At 36.3% G+C, this 15,408-nt stretch overlaps 1 non-coding gene across 1 annotated transcript; it reads right to left on the reverse strand.

Annotated features, from left to right (window-relative positions):
- Positions 1-8,465: 8,465 nt before the first annotated feature.
- LOC116123962 lies at positions 8,466-8,572 on the reverse strand. Its single transcript, XR_004127141.1, has one exon. It is a non-coding gene; the product is annotated as a small nucleolar RNA R71 (small nucleolar RNA).
- Between the last annotated feature and the right edge of the window lie 6,836 nt (positions 8,573-15,408).

Below are 15,408 nucleotides of genomic sequence, written 5' to 3' on the forward strand. Positions count from 1 at the left end.
ACTGGATTACTCTTCTGTATCCTATATAACCTAATCTATGATGCCAAAGTAATTTAGGATTAATTTCATTTCGAGTTCATTTATTAGTTATGGAATTCATTATGCTATGGCCATTTAATTCTAGCACATACAAACCATTTGTATTGATAGCTTTGCCAACAAGTTTATTTCCAAAATATATAAACATTCATTTCTATTGAACTGTACACTGTAACCATATTAAAATAATACAGAAATAGAAATTATATTTCAGGTGGCCTTAGAAAAATACAGGACATTGTACAAATAAAAAAGGTGTCCTGATGGAAGCATCAAACTACATGTTCCCATGGCTTCAGCAGCAACATTTGCTCCATTCATCATTCTTAACATAACTTGATCTTTTGCCAGAGCAGAACTATTCTGCAGCTCCTGCCAACAAACACAAATGCGTGAAGTAGCAGCTGAATCTAATATCCAAGATGAATTATTTGAACTAACATTTAATTCAAATTCAATGACATAGCATTGAGACATACTTGATCTAGTCTTCTCAATGAGAAGAGCTTTAGTCTTCTTAAGACTTTGTAGATCGAGAGGACAATGCCTCTTCCACTGCCCTTTTTCTTTGCACCAAAAGCATTGGCTCTTTTCTTTAGATTTATTGGCTTCGGGTGCAGCCTTTTTCTTGAACCCCTTTCCTTGGGTCTTGTTCTCAATTTCTTTTGGAATTTCATTGGCTTTTTCTTCTTTGTCTTACTAGAAGAAACCATACTAACAACCTCCTGCCTTTTTCTTTTCTTTCCTGATCATACTGTTGAATCTCATTGAAAAAATCAGGAAGTTTGCTCTCAATCCTATTGAGATGATAATTATTGATGAAAGGTGTGAAACTTGAAGGTAGAGATTGAAGAACTAAATCCACCTTAAGGGTGTCTGGCATTTCAATTTTCATGGCATGTAATTGCCCCAGAATATTAATCATTTTCATGACATGTTCTTCTGGTGACACACCCTCTTTCAAGTTCATTCCAAATAAAGTTGAACTTAATTCATGTTGTCTTATCCCTGAATTTTCACGGTACAACTCTTGTAACGCAAGGTAAATTTCATTAGCACTTTTCATCTCTTTAACTTTCTCTAGAGCTCGTCACTCATCGATGCCATCATATAAGAGCGAGCTTTAAGTTCATCTTCCTTCCATTTTTTATATTCATTATGCTCATCAAAAGGAGCGTCAGAAGGAGGAGGTTCAGGCATGGGCGTTTCTAAAATATAGGTTGCGTTTTCTGAATTCAATATTATTGTTAGTTTCCTCAGCCAATCATTGAAATTACTACGGCCAACTAACTTATTGTTCTCATCCAGGATTTTCAACAGTAGATTATTCATCTTTTACGGTATAATATTTTATGAGAGATGTTGCAAGGAAATTAAAAAATTATGAGTGTTTTGTCACATATGTCTTTTATTAAGCTAATCTAATTAGCTCCCACTATTTTATTCAAATCCTATACTTCCTTGGATAAAGATTCAGAAATTTCGCTGGATTAAAATTTCTAGTTGGGAATCAGATTCTTATCAAATTTAATAAACCTCACATAATAGAAATCTTGGTCCATCAAATTCAATAAGTAGGAAACTATTTCCTTTTATATCACCATATAAGCTATGATTCATTTCCTTGCCTCTAGTTTTGGATACCTCACATAATAGAAATCTTGGTACCTTAGACTAGTTAAATCCGACCCGTTATGCTTTCTTAAAATAGAATTCCTATTATACCCTCACATAATAGAAATCTTGGGTGCAATGAAAATTTCTATCCAAGAACTAAGACAATCAATTCTATGTTATAAATTAGCATCCCTCACATAATAGAAATCTTGGAATCTCTAATTCTATGGCAAAGAATTAATTGACTCATAATGGAAGGCTTAGACTTAATATTTTAATTAGGGAAGATTTAAAGATTAGGCTTTGTTTTAGGTTAATGTTTTAATATCTACCCTATACATATCCACCATATGTATCAACTAAACATAAACTTAACTATAAACAATGACATAATTAATATGCATAAATCATACAAGCATATTACATGCTTAAATACGACATCACATGTTATCAAACATAACAAATATGCATTGTATTAATATAACACATATATACCCCATATATCAATGATATCTAATAAATTGCCCATTAATAATCATTAATGAAACTTTAGGGGATAATGTAACACCTACATTAAATAAGCAATTATACAACCAACATTTGGCAATGAAAAGTTGGTGGAGTAAATTTATGCTTATCTTATCACATGGAATATTAATATACATTAATGATTGATTCAACTAATCTTATCAAAGACATAATGAACAATTAAATTGTGTTCACACTACCTTTCCAAGTTCTTGGCACAAAGACAATTTTACCCTTAACTCTTTAAGGCAAATTATCTTAATACCCTTTAAAGTTCATTAAATCACATATTTAACAAACATAATGTATATTGATATTCCAAATAAGAGCAAACAACCCTTTTGCACCTAATTGACAGGCTATTCGCAAGTGTACGAAATCACGTAAGTAATAAAGCTCAAGTAAACAAGTGTCGAATCCCAAGAGAACTACCTACCAAGTACCAAACTAGTCTATTTTGTTACTATTTGATGAAACATAATTTTAAGAATGAATTTAATGAAAAAGATAACAAACTAAAAACTAAACAAAAGCAGAATTTTACGAATAATTTGGTAAACAGATCAATATGACTAAACCTAAGGCACAAATTTCACACCAATTTAATCTTATGCATTGACAATTATTGCTAACCCAATTAAGCTTATTCTAAAGGCCAAATTCCCTGATATTCCACTAACTTTCTCTCGAACAATTAGCGAATTAACCCTTAAGCAACAACCCAAAATATCTCTAAGTTGGATTTAGGAGTTAAGAGATCATTAAGTTCTATAGAATTTACCAAAGCCTCATAGATCGCGGTAACCTATCTCTAGCGTTCGCTCAATCTATGGTTTTATTACCTTAGACAAATCAGGTTTCATCTCTCGATCTCAACCCAACCCATGATATCATTCATCTCTCAGATCCTTAAGAATTGAAAGCATTATGCACAATAATAAAACTTAGAATTAATGCTCAATAAGAATTAACAACAATAAAGTCAACACATATTCATAAATTGGGCTACATCTTTAGCCCTAGAAAAGAGATTTAGTTCATACTTGTAGTAATAAAAACAACCATTATATTCAATAAAATCAGTTCAAGAAAGAAAAATATAAAAACTTCTCTAATTGGCGAACGAGAACTGCAAGAATTCCGATCTCCAAAATAGTAGCCGTCCTTTTTCCTTCTCTCCTCCTTTGAAACTACTTAAAGGCCCTTATTTATAGTGCTAGGGTTTGGACGTTACTTAGGAAAGAATTAAATGCCTTAACCCATTCAGATTCGGACTAGGAGAATGTAATAACCCAAACAGGCCCGTGACCCATCGCTATGGTGATAGTTTTTTCTGTCCCACGAGTCCTTAATCTTCCGAATTTTGTAAAGTCATCAACATTAAATTTGTAGCTCTCTGAATGAGCTTTCCAACGCCACAAGAATCTTCGAATTCCAATTTATACAGCTCAAGTTATGATAGAAACATCGAAGCATGCTCATCTTGAAGGATTTCCAGATTTTACGTTGTATCTTCGACGCGTCACATTTTTCTCGTTTCAACTCCGATTCTTGCACCGTTTGTTCCTACTTGTCATGAATTCCATCGACATCATTATTTTTTCTTCAAATATTGGTTTGAACCTGAAAATACTCAAAATACACCCGTGATCCTGTAAAATGTATTTATGAAAGAATTAATTCAAATTCCACAATTTAAACACATTTTTCCATAAATAATCCAATTAAATCACTAACAAAATATATACTTTCAAGCTCTTATCACTAATTAAAAAATCATGCAATAATTTCTCACATGAACAAAATTCATCTCCATGCATCCACGAACATTTTAATCACTATTAAAACATTAAAACTTTTAACTTGTCTAAACAAGTATGCTAATTAATCAACAATTAATTTACAAACTTGTCAAGGCAAAAATTTCACATAATCAAAATTATGTGAACAACATCAATTTTCATCAAAATTGACATATTAACATCCATACAATGTCCTAATCACCAAGAATCATATTCTTCAAGCCGTAAATATTGAACAAGCAACATTTTAACCCAAAACTCATTTGGCAAACTTCAATCAAACACTAAAATTTCAATTAAATCTTGATGTTTGTGCCATAACCATCATGTTTTTCAAACAAAAAATCATAAGAACATAAAGTGCAATTAAAATTTAAAAACTTAAGCCATGGCCGAATTTTTTAAGTTAACCAACATGATCAAAAACAAATTTTTATGGCATATAAAGGATACACATGCATGGATCTACAACTCTTACAAAGCAAGTTAACATATAACTTCACAAATCAAAACTTGTAAAATTACACAACATTATTCAACATATGAACATGAACTTTTTGGCCAATTTTAGACAAATAAGGATCAAATCCTTGGCTCTGATACCATTTGAAAGATGGAATACATGGAGAATAATGCATGTGATACTATAACTTGTATATTCATATTTTCCAAAAAAATTTCAATCAAATTGAAAACAAGTAAGGTATAACTTGTTACCTTAAGTCCTTAGCAACCTTGGAGACTTTTAATTTCAAGAGAAATTAAACAAAAGAGTATCCACACTAAGGTAAAAGAAGAATTAGGCCAAGAGAGACATTTAGGGTTCTTAGAAATTTTGATCTCTATCTCAAAATTGATATATCATTTTCTTTATATATGTAGCATTGTAAACAATTCAATAATTGTTTTGGACCTCCTTAAACAATTCCATAATTGCTTTTGGAGTTGTAAATAATTCTATAATTACTATGAAGTTGTTAAGCTTCTTTAAATAATAACATTGAATTAACATTTAATCACAATTAACAGTTTAACTCTTAAATTGTTTAAATAATAATTTAACCCTTAAATTTTTCTTATGTTTATAATTACAGCCCATTGTTAAATTCAACTTAATATAAAGAAAATGATTAGTTATGAATTGGAATTCCATTTAATTCCAATTAGCAATTTAACTTTTAAATTATTCATAATAACTAATATAACCCTCCATTGAATCTAATTCAATAATAATAATATAAATAACTTTATTACCCTTGGTAGGTGCTAGAAAACCTTGGATAATCAACTCTCTTTGGCTATTTCTCAATTCTCCTTAGTTTTTATGTGTGACCTCTTAGGTTCACTGTGGCCTAGCCATGGGCCCAATATCATAGTCTATTCTGATATGTTTTGTCATAACTCTTTATGAACAAAACTCCCATCAATTATGGTAGGCATCTAGCAATGCTCCATAAGCCCTAAGTCAGAATGAAGATATACTCCAACGAACCCTTTTATAATCATACACGCTATATAATCAAATCCTTCCGTTGTCTAATCCCAATTAAGAATGGATTCATGGTATGTCAAAATCCTTATCTTAATTTTATATCAAATTGACAATCAATACATATGTAACGTGTCACAATGAAATAACCTTTCAGGTAACATTTTATATACCCTGGCCAGAGATTTCCTTTTTCTAATTTATCTTGACATTTGTCTAGGAACTTGATATCAATCCATGCCAAGTCAACGAATCCCATCTTGACTATCACTTGTCCTCACACATAAACAACACATGATCAAATCGGCTTATTAAAACATGACATGATTAGCCTCGTGTTTATACACCATATGAACCATATGTGTTTATGCATAATCCAACCGTGATATCTCAAGTCTAAGGATTAATAATTCACTAATACGATCTTATGATGAATCATTGACTACATTTTAAATGTCTATGTGATTCATCATAAATGGCCATATTCGATAAACAGTTCACTAATCGCTTATCCATGCTAATGCCCTAGTGATATAACTTTATAATCACCTACACTTATACCATCACATGGTATTCTATGAAGGCATTCAACATGCCTACTGTGTAATATTATTGCCCAATTAATATTACCTATGTAGGGAATACTTTGATGATTTTGATCTTTTGAAGATTTGTATCATCCGGACATTTCACATGTAATACATATATATAAATGAAGCAATAAACCACATGCAAAATAGGAACACTTTCTTCTATTGATAAGATAAAAATGTATATACAAAATATATACATTAACTTATATATATACACAAAACATAATACCTTGGAACCGACAACACGATTGGTTCCTAGGGCATACACTAACACTTCACGGATTTGAACAACGCATGCTCCAAGGACCTCTTCCCACTCCCTCACATCAACATGCTAGTCGATGCCTGTAATCTGTGGATTATACTGTTTTTATTAGACTTTTTAGTCGGATTTCAGATACTTCTTAATTCACTTTGACCTGAATTGCTACTTAATTCTTTATATTTTGTGTTTCAAGCTAAAATGGACATTTTATGCAAATAAGGAGTGAATTGGAGTTTTTGGACTTAGAAGTGAGAGGATCTCAGAAGTTAGGAAAGTTCTGAAGCAGAGTGGATGCACTATGAAGCTTGTTTCCATGAGGAGAGTGACGAAGATCGAAGATTCAAGCAAAGAAGCAAGCAGAGGGAAATTCTGAAAATTTAGAATTCCACATGAAGGTTTGCCGCGGCGAAGAGAGTTGCGCACGAGGGATTAATTCACTTCTTCACCGTGGCGAGATTCCTTCTTTGCCACAGCGAAGTCTGCGAATTCCAAAAATGCACAGTTTCATTTAGGCATTTTCCTAGGTTTTTAGGCTAAGTATAAAAGAAAAACTTAGTCAGTTTTGTAGGGGAGTTCGTGTTTAGAGAAAGAGCAGCTATTTTCATTCTCTTAGGTTTAATTTGGGCGAAATTTGATTGAAAAGAGTGAAGATTGGAGATTGAAACCAGTGGATTCGTTATCTTTAGGAGATTTCTTATCTTTTCTCTTATTTTCATTATGTTGAACATTGGGTTTTTCGTTTCTTTTGTTTGTGTTGTTGATTTAGCTATGAACTAACCCATTTTGGATTAGGGTTTTGATGTAGTTCGGATTCTAATGGGTTAAGTAATTGATGATTATTATTTTCATATGATTTTGCTTTGACTGTGTGATTATTCTGAATTTATTGCTTTTATGTGATGAACATGATGAGATTAAGAAATAATTCATGTTAAGCTTCTTGGGTAATCACCATTGTAGTATTAAATGCTAGGATAGATTTAAGAATCAATGAAATCAATCTAGGATTCTTTTTGCTTAATGAGCTTTGGACTATTATTCTTCAATTTGTTGGGTGTGGAAGTTTAATAGGGAAGAGTAGGAAAACATAGCCTGAGAAGGTATGTTTACACTTTAGAGAGTTTGATTTACAATCAATACATGTGAATTTGGGATTAGTATAATATTTAGGTTTAACCCAGAGAGTCCGAATGAAGTGAAAACCCTACCCGTTTGTTTGAATTGATTTTATCCGTGTTTTAATTCTTGCTTTCATAATTTAGTTTTGAATATTTAGGAATTTTGATTTAGTTTAGTTTAAAATTCTCTCATAAATCCAAACAATTCGATTGCTCCAACTTGAAAACAGTAGAAAAACTTAGTGCTTAGCAACCAATCCTCGTGGGAATGATACTCACTCATCACTCTATTACTTGTGCGACTAGTATACTTGCTACATATTGCATGTTGTAGTAAACGCGCATCAAGTTTTTGGCGCCATTGCCAGGGATTGAGTTTTGTGTTAACATTAAAATTTTCTTGTGTTAGCTAGATTGGAGTGTTATTTTTACTTAATTGTTACTTATTTTATTTTTGTTACTTTTCTTTGTTTGATGTGATTTTACTCTTACTAGTTTTCTGTGCAGTTTATGCGAAGAGCAAGACGTCAGCCAGTGGTTCCTGTTGATCCTGAGATTGAAAGAACCACTCAAAGATTGAACAGAGAAAGAAGAGAAAGAGAAGCTACAGTTGAACCAGAAGAAATAGTTATAGAGATGGCAGAGAATAGAACATTGAGGGAATTCTCTATTCCCTCAGTTGAAGGTAGTGGGCCGAGCATTACGAGACCAGCTGTCCAAGCCAACACTTTTGAAATAAAGCTAGCAATCATCCAGATGATCCAGCAGTCGGTTCAGTTCAGGGGGGATTTGAAGGAAGATTCAAATCTACACATTGCCAATTTCTTGGAGATTTGTGATAATTTCAAGTCTAACGGAGTGTCAGATGATGCAATCAGATTGAGAATATTCCCATTTTCATTGAAGGATAAAGCTAAGGGATGGTTACTGGCATTACCAACAAGAACAATCACCACATGGACTGATTTAGCGCAAAAGTTCCTGACCAAATTCTTTCCTCCTGCAAAGTCGGCAAAGTTGAGAAATGACATCACGTCATTCATTCAAGAAGAGTCAGAATCATTGTATGAGGATTGGGAGAGATACAAAGAATTATTGAGAAGGTGTCCACATCATGGGTTGCCAGTTTGGATGCAAGTCCAAACATTTTATAATGGATTAATGGTGAATGTGCAAACTATGGTGGATGCAGCCTTGGGAGGAGCATTACAGAATAAGACTCCGGAAGAAGCTCACGAGTTGCTTGAGGTTCTGGCAAGGAACCTCAAGCAACAACTATCAAAGACCTAATGAGAGGGTGCAACCGAAGAAATCCATAGGTCTTCATGAAGTTGATGCCTATACAGCCATTTCAGCCCAACTGACAACACTTCAGAAACAGTTGGGAAGTATGCAGGTAAATTACATTCAAGCTCCTCAACTAACTTGTGATTTTTGTGCAGGTAATCACGTGAGCAGTGAATGTCAAGTAGGGAACACGTTTGCCTCAGCATCGTCATCATCGGAGCAGGTTAACTACTTGGCTGGAAATCAAAGGCAACAGAACAATCCGTACTCCAACACATTTAATCCCGGTTGGAGGAATCACCCGAACCTGTCTTGGGGAAATCAAAACCAACAGAATCAGCAAAACAATCAATGGAATCAAAGGGCATTGCCAAATAACTAAACAGGGGTAACAACTAATAAGGAGACCAAAGAGTGACAAAATTGGAGGACATGTTTAGGAAGTTCATGCAAGAGACCACGGGTTTTATGAATGAGATGAGAACTAATTTCAGAAATCAAGGGGCGTCCATTCGGAACTTAGAGGTACAGATGGGGCAGTTAGCTGAAAAGCTAAATGAGAGACCACATGGGTCTTTACTAAGCAACACATTGACTAACCCACGTGAGCAAGCAAATGCAATAATTTTGAGGAGTGGGACAGTTCTAGAAGAGGTGGAAAAAGAAGAAAAGCCACCAAGGGAAAAGGAAGAATCTGATGAGGAAATAGATGAAGAGATAGTTGCTGAAGAGAAACCATCTATTTCTAAGGAAGAAGAACAGAAACGGGAAGAGAGGCAAAAGAAAAGGAAAGAAAAAAAGCCATTTCCCGAGATACCACCAGAGTTGGCACATCACACTCTACCCATGCCTTTTCCTTAGAGACTGAAGAAAAAGAATCAGGATAAGCAGTTTTCCAAATTTATTGAAATATTTAAAAAACTACATATTAACATTCCTTTTGTAGATTCATTGCAACAGATGCCGAGCTACGCGAAATTTCTTAAGGAAATTTTATCGAACAAAAGGAAGTTAGAAGATGAGGGAAAGGTGATGCTCACAGAGGAGTGCAATGCCATTCTCCAGAAGAATCTACCCCCGAAGCTCAAACATCCAGGGAGTTTTACTATTCCTTGCATTATAGGAGACATTACTTTCGATCGTGTTTTATGTGATTTAGATGCTAGTATTAATTTAATGCCCTTTTCTGTTTTCAGGAGATTGGGAATTGGTGAAGTGAAGCCAATGACCATGTCATTGCAACTTGCAGATAGGTCCATAAAACATCCGAGGGGGTTAGTAGAAGATGTGTTGGTGAAAGTGGATAAGATAATCTTTCCGGCAAATTTTGTTGTTTTGGACATGGAAGAGGATAAGGAAAAATTCCTCTCATTTTGGGCCGACCATTTTTGGCCACGGGAAGAGCACTTATAGATGTGCAAGAAGGGAAGTTACTACTGAGAGTTCAAGATGAAACAGTAACTTTCAATGTCTTTGAGGCTATGAAGTTTCCATCCAGTGTTGATGTGGTGGATAAACTAGTAGCAAAATCTATTGAAGAGAACACCCCACAATTACCTCTAGAAGCTTGTATTGCCAAATCAAAAACAGTAGAGGTAGATGAGTCGGCGAGTAATGAATGTGCTAGATTGTTGGAAGCACTTCAACCGATTGATGAGAGCCAAGATCGAGAATTTGAGGAATTTGATTTTGAAAAAGAGAGGGAAAAGGAAAAAAATAAAAAAAATGAAAAACCTCCAAAACTTGAGTTGAAACCTTTACCTTCCTACCTCAAATATGTGTATCTTAGGGAATTAGAGACCTTCCCAGTAATTATTAGTTCAAGTTTGAGCAAAGTGGAAGAAGAGTGGTTGATTAGGGTGTTAAGGGAACACAGACTAGCAATTGGATGGATGATTTCGGATATTAGAGGTATCTCGCCATCATTCTGCATGCATAAGATACTCATGGAGGATGATATCAAGCCTAGGTGCAACCACAGCGAAGATTGAATCCGTCAATGAAGGAAGTGGTGAGAAAGGAGGTGATGAAACTCCTAGATGCGAGGATAATTTATCCTATTTCCGATAGTCCATGGGTCAGCCCGGTGCAAGTGGTTCCGAAGAAGAGAGGTATCATGGTGATAAAGAATGAGAGTAATGAATTGATACCAATTAGGACGGTCACGGGCTGGAGAGTGTGCATTGATTACCGGAAATTGAATGAGGCGACAAGAAAGGATCATTTTCCACTTCCTTTCATTGATCAGATGTCGGAGAGGTTGGCAGGGCATGCCTATTACTATTTCCTGGATGGATATTCAGGATATAATCAAATTGCCATCGCTCTTGAGGATCAAGAGAAGACGACCTTCACTTGTCCATATGGCACCTTTGCTTACCGAAGGATTCCCTTTGGGTTATGCAATGCACCAGCCACATTTCAGAGATGCATGAGTCGATCTTTGGAGATATGGTGGAACGGTTTATAAAAGTCTTCATGGATGACTTCTCAGTTTTTGGTTCATCTTTTGACAACTGCTTATCCAATCTTTCTCTTGTTTTGTAGTGATGTAAGGAGACGAACCTGGTGCTTAATTAGGAGAAGTGCCATTTCATGGTCCAGGAGGGAATAGTGCTTGGTCATAGAATTTCAAAAGATGGAATAGAAGTAGACTGAGCAAAGACAGAAGTGATTGCGAAGCTGCCACCACCATCAAATGTTAAAGTAGTTTGAAGTTTCTTGGGGCATGCGGGGTTTTACAGACGATTCATCAAGGACTTTTCTAAGATTTCTAAACCCCTTTGCAATTTGTTAATTAAAGATGTTGCTTTTGATTTTAATGATGAATGCATGCATGCCTTTCTAACTCTAAAAAAATTATTAGTATCTGCACCTATTATTGCAGTTCCCGATTGGGGCCTACCATTTGAATTGATGTGCGATGCTAGTGATTTTGCTCTAGGAGTAGTGTTAGGACAAAGGAAAAACAAAGTGTTTCATGTAATTCAGTATGCTAGCAAAACACTCACTGATGCACAATTGAATTACAGCACCACTGAAAAAGAATTGTTGGCTGTGGTTTTTGCTTTTGACAAATTTCGTTCATATTTGTTAGGTGCAAAGGTGATCGTCTATACGGACCATTCAGCACTCAAGCACTTATTGGCAAAGCAAGAAGCGAAACCTCTGTGGATAAGATAGATCCTATTGCTTCAAGAGTTTGAGTTGGAGATTAGAGATAAGAAGGGGTCGAAAAATGTGGTGGCAGATCACGTGTCAAGGATTAAGAGACCAATCCAGGGAAATGATGAGGAAATTCCAATTAGAGAAACATTTCCGGATGAGAAATTGATGAGAGTAGATGAAGCACCATGGTATGCAGATTTTGCGAATTATTTGTCATCAAGGGTGCTCCTAATTAGAATGACTTTCCAACAAAAGAGGAAATTCTTCTCAGATCTGAAGTATTACTTTTGGGAAGAGCCATTTTTGTACAGACACTGCACTGATCAAATGATACGTAGATGTGTCCCGGAGGAGGAAATGGAAAGCATTCTACGGCATTGTCACGAGAGGGAAGTGGGTGGCCATTTTGGAGGAGCTAGGACAGTAGCCAAGGTTCTTCAATCTGGGTTTTATTGGCCAACCCTTTTTAAAGATTCTTTCCAGATGGTTCAGGAGTGCGACTAATGCCAACGGAGTGGTAATATTTCAAAAAGGGATGAGATGCCGTTGAACAACATCCTTGTGGTTGAGCTGTTTGATGTGTGGGGGATTGACTTCATGGGTCCCTTCCCAAATTCTTTTGGGAACACATATATCTTGGTGGCGGTGGACTACGTATCGAAGTGGGTGGAAGCAGTTGCATTGCCGTCTAATGATGTCAGGGTAGTGATTAATTTTGTGAGAAAGAATATTTTCTCAAGATTTGGGGTACCACGGGCAATCATTAGTGATGGAGGATCCCATTTTTGCAATAGGCAATTGAATGCACTTTTGGGAAAGTATGGAGTGAAACATAGAGTTGCAACACCTAACCATCCACAGACGAGCGGGCAAGTGGAACTGTCTAACAAAGAACTTAAGGGAATTTTAGAAAAGACAGTTAATGCATCTAGGAAGGATTGGTCACGGAAATTGGATGATGCATTATGGGCCTACCAAACTGCATTTAAGACTCCAATTGGTATGTCTCCATTTAGGATGGTCTATGGGAAAGCATGTCATTTACCGGTAGAAATCGAGCATAGGGCATACTGGGCAGTCAAGCAGCTAAACAAGGACTTAAGAGTTGCTGGGGAGGAAAGGATGCTGACTTTGAAAGAACTCGATGAGTTTCGTCTCGAAGCATATGAGAATGCTTGAATTTACAAAGAGAAGACAAAAAGGTGGCATGACAAGCATATCAGGAAGAAGAACTTTAAAATGGGTCAAAAAGTGTTGTTGTTCAATTCTAGACTTAGGCTCTTCCTTGGAAAACTCAAGTCTAGATGGTTCGGACCATTCACAGTTACAAGAATTCACTCATTCGGAGTGGTGGAAGTTACACATGAAGAAAAGGGCACTTTTACAGTCAATGGACAAAGATTGAAGCCATACATTGATGGGGTGACGAGTTGCAAGTCCATCCCAATCCGGCTTGACATTCCGACTTGAGGAATTGAGAGAGTCAAGCTTTAGACTATAAACAAGCGTTCCTTGGGAGGCAACCCAAATGTTTTCATTTCTTTATCTTTGTCATTGTTTAGTTTTTGATTTGATTGTGTTTATGAAGTTTAATTTGTGTGTTTTTGGATGTTTCAGGTGAAATTGCAAATCAAAGGGGAAAACTGAGTCTTCTAGTTTTCACCGCGGTGAAGCTTTTTCTTCGCCGCGACAAAGCAATTTTTGAAAATATTTGGTAGGCAAAAGGTTCTAGATCTCGCTGCGGCTAAAAGTTTTCTTTGCCGCGGCGCCATTCTCTCGGTAAAGTTTCGCCGCGGTGACAAATTTTCCTTCGCCGAGGCGAAGTACTCCCTGTAATTTTTCGCTGCGGCAAAGAATTTCTCTTCACCGCGGCATCGATTGGGTGTTAAAAACCCTAGAATTCGGGTGATGAACTTTGCCGTGGCGAAGTCTGCTTTCTATAAATTCTCACTTTCTTTCTTCACTTTTCACGCAACTTTTCAAATCCATTTGAGAGAAAAATTTTCCAACTTCAATCCAGAGCATTCCTAGTGATTTCCCAACCAAATTTCTCACTCCTTAACCCTTCTAAACACCAAAACAACTCATTTCAAGAACAATCTTTGCGAAAAATTCACGAAATTTTTGAGTTCAGAAATTGGGGGTTTTACAATCTAGGCTGAATTTGGCACAATTGGTGGCAAATACTCCTTAGTTTGGGTAAGATTTCACGTTCTCTAAGTGTTTTATCTCAAAAGTTTCGAGTTTGATTTATAGATCTAACAATTTTGATTGTTGGTTGAGTTGTGAAATTTTTGTGTTTGTAAGTGTTGATTTGGTTTAAGGAAAGGTTGATTGTGTGTTGTGTCATATTGAGGAGTGTGGGTTTTAAATTTTGGAGTGTTTGGTTGAACTTGGAAAAATCGTAGTTTAGGGGTTGAGGTGAAATTTTTTGGAAGTGTTGGAAATATTTGCAGGATTGAATTGGTTGTTGTAGGACACTTAGGTTTGAATTTTTGAGTTGCATTGTTTGAGTTGAAACGTAGTTTAGCAGAAAATACTGCTCAAAGTCAAGGTACCATCCAAGGGCAAGGGAAAAGGAAAGAAAGTAGATGACCGGTTTATGAATGAAAGGGCTCGGAAAAACTATGAGGCAGCAGCCAAAAAGAAAGACAAGGGATTTATCTCTGAACGTGGACTGACTGCAACCGAGGCTGATGAGTGGAGTCAAAAGAGAGGTTGGGACAACTTTAGGAGTGAACCCGAACATGCGGCTGTGGAACCACTGGTGAGAGAGTTTTATGCCAACCTCCCTGAATGTGATGAGGGGGTTGTTTTTGTGAGGGGTACTAATGTGATATTCACGGCAAAGGTTATCAATGATTTCTATGGCTTACCTCAGATTGACAATGATGAATATGAGGAGTTTAGGAGGACATAGAAAAAGGATGAGGTGATTCTTAGGACCATAGCGAAACCAGATGACTCTTGGGATATTTCAAAGAAGGGCAAGAAAACCATTAAGGGGACTAGTTTAACACCAGTGGCTCGGCTGCAGCAGTATTTTGTTTTAACTAGGATGATGCCGGAGACGCACTACAGTACAGTGACGTATGAGAGGGCATTTTTGTTGTATTCTATTGCCACAGGAAAGAGAATGGACGTGGGGAACATCATCCTAACGAGTATCCAACTTGCAGCCAAACCAAGGAGAGGCAGTTTTCCGTTCCCACAACTCATTACAGCGTTGTGCACTAATGCAAGAATCGAGGTACATGCTGATGAGCCACTGATCCATGCTGCCCCAGTCCTCGACACAGCCTATTTCCGAAAACATCTTGCACCTCAAACAGAAGTAGGGCCCAGATCAGGCACCAAGAGAAGGAGAACAACAACAACTACCACCGCATCCGGTTCAACAGTCTCAATGAGAGAAATGATGTAGAAAATGATGGGTCTGATGAAAAGGATGGAGCGACGTCATGGGTGGCTGGCAGAGCAGGCCAGGAAGACACATGAGCTG

Source organism: Pistacia vera, unplaced genomic scaffold, assembly GCF_008641045.1.
Source record: "Pistacia vera cultivar Batoury unplaced genomic scaffold, PisVer_v2 Contig146, whole genome shotgun sequence".
NCBI lineage: Eukaryota > Viridiplantae > Streptophyta > Magnoliopsida > Sapindales > Anacardiaceae > Pistacia > Pistacia vera.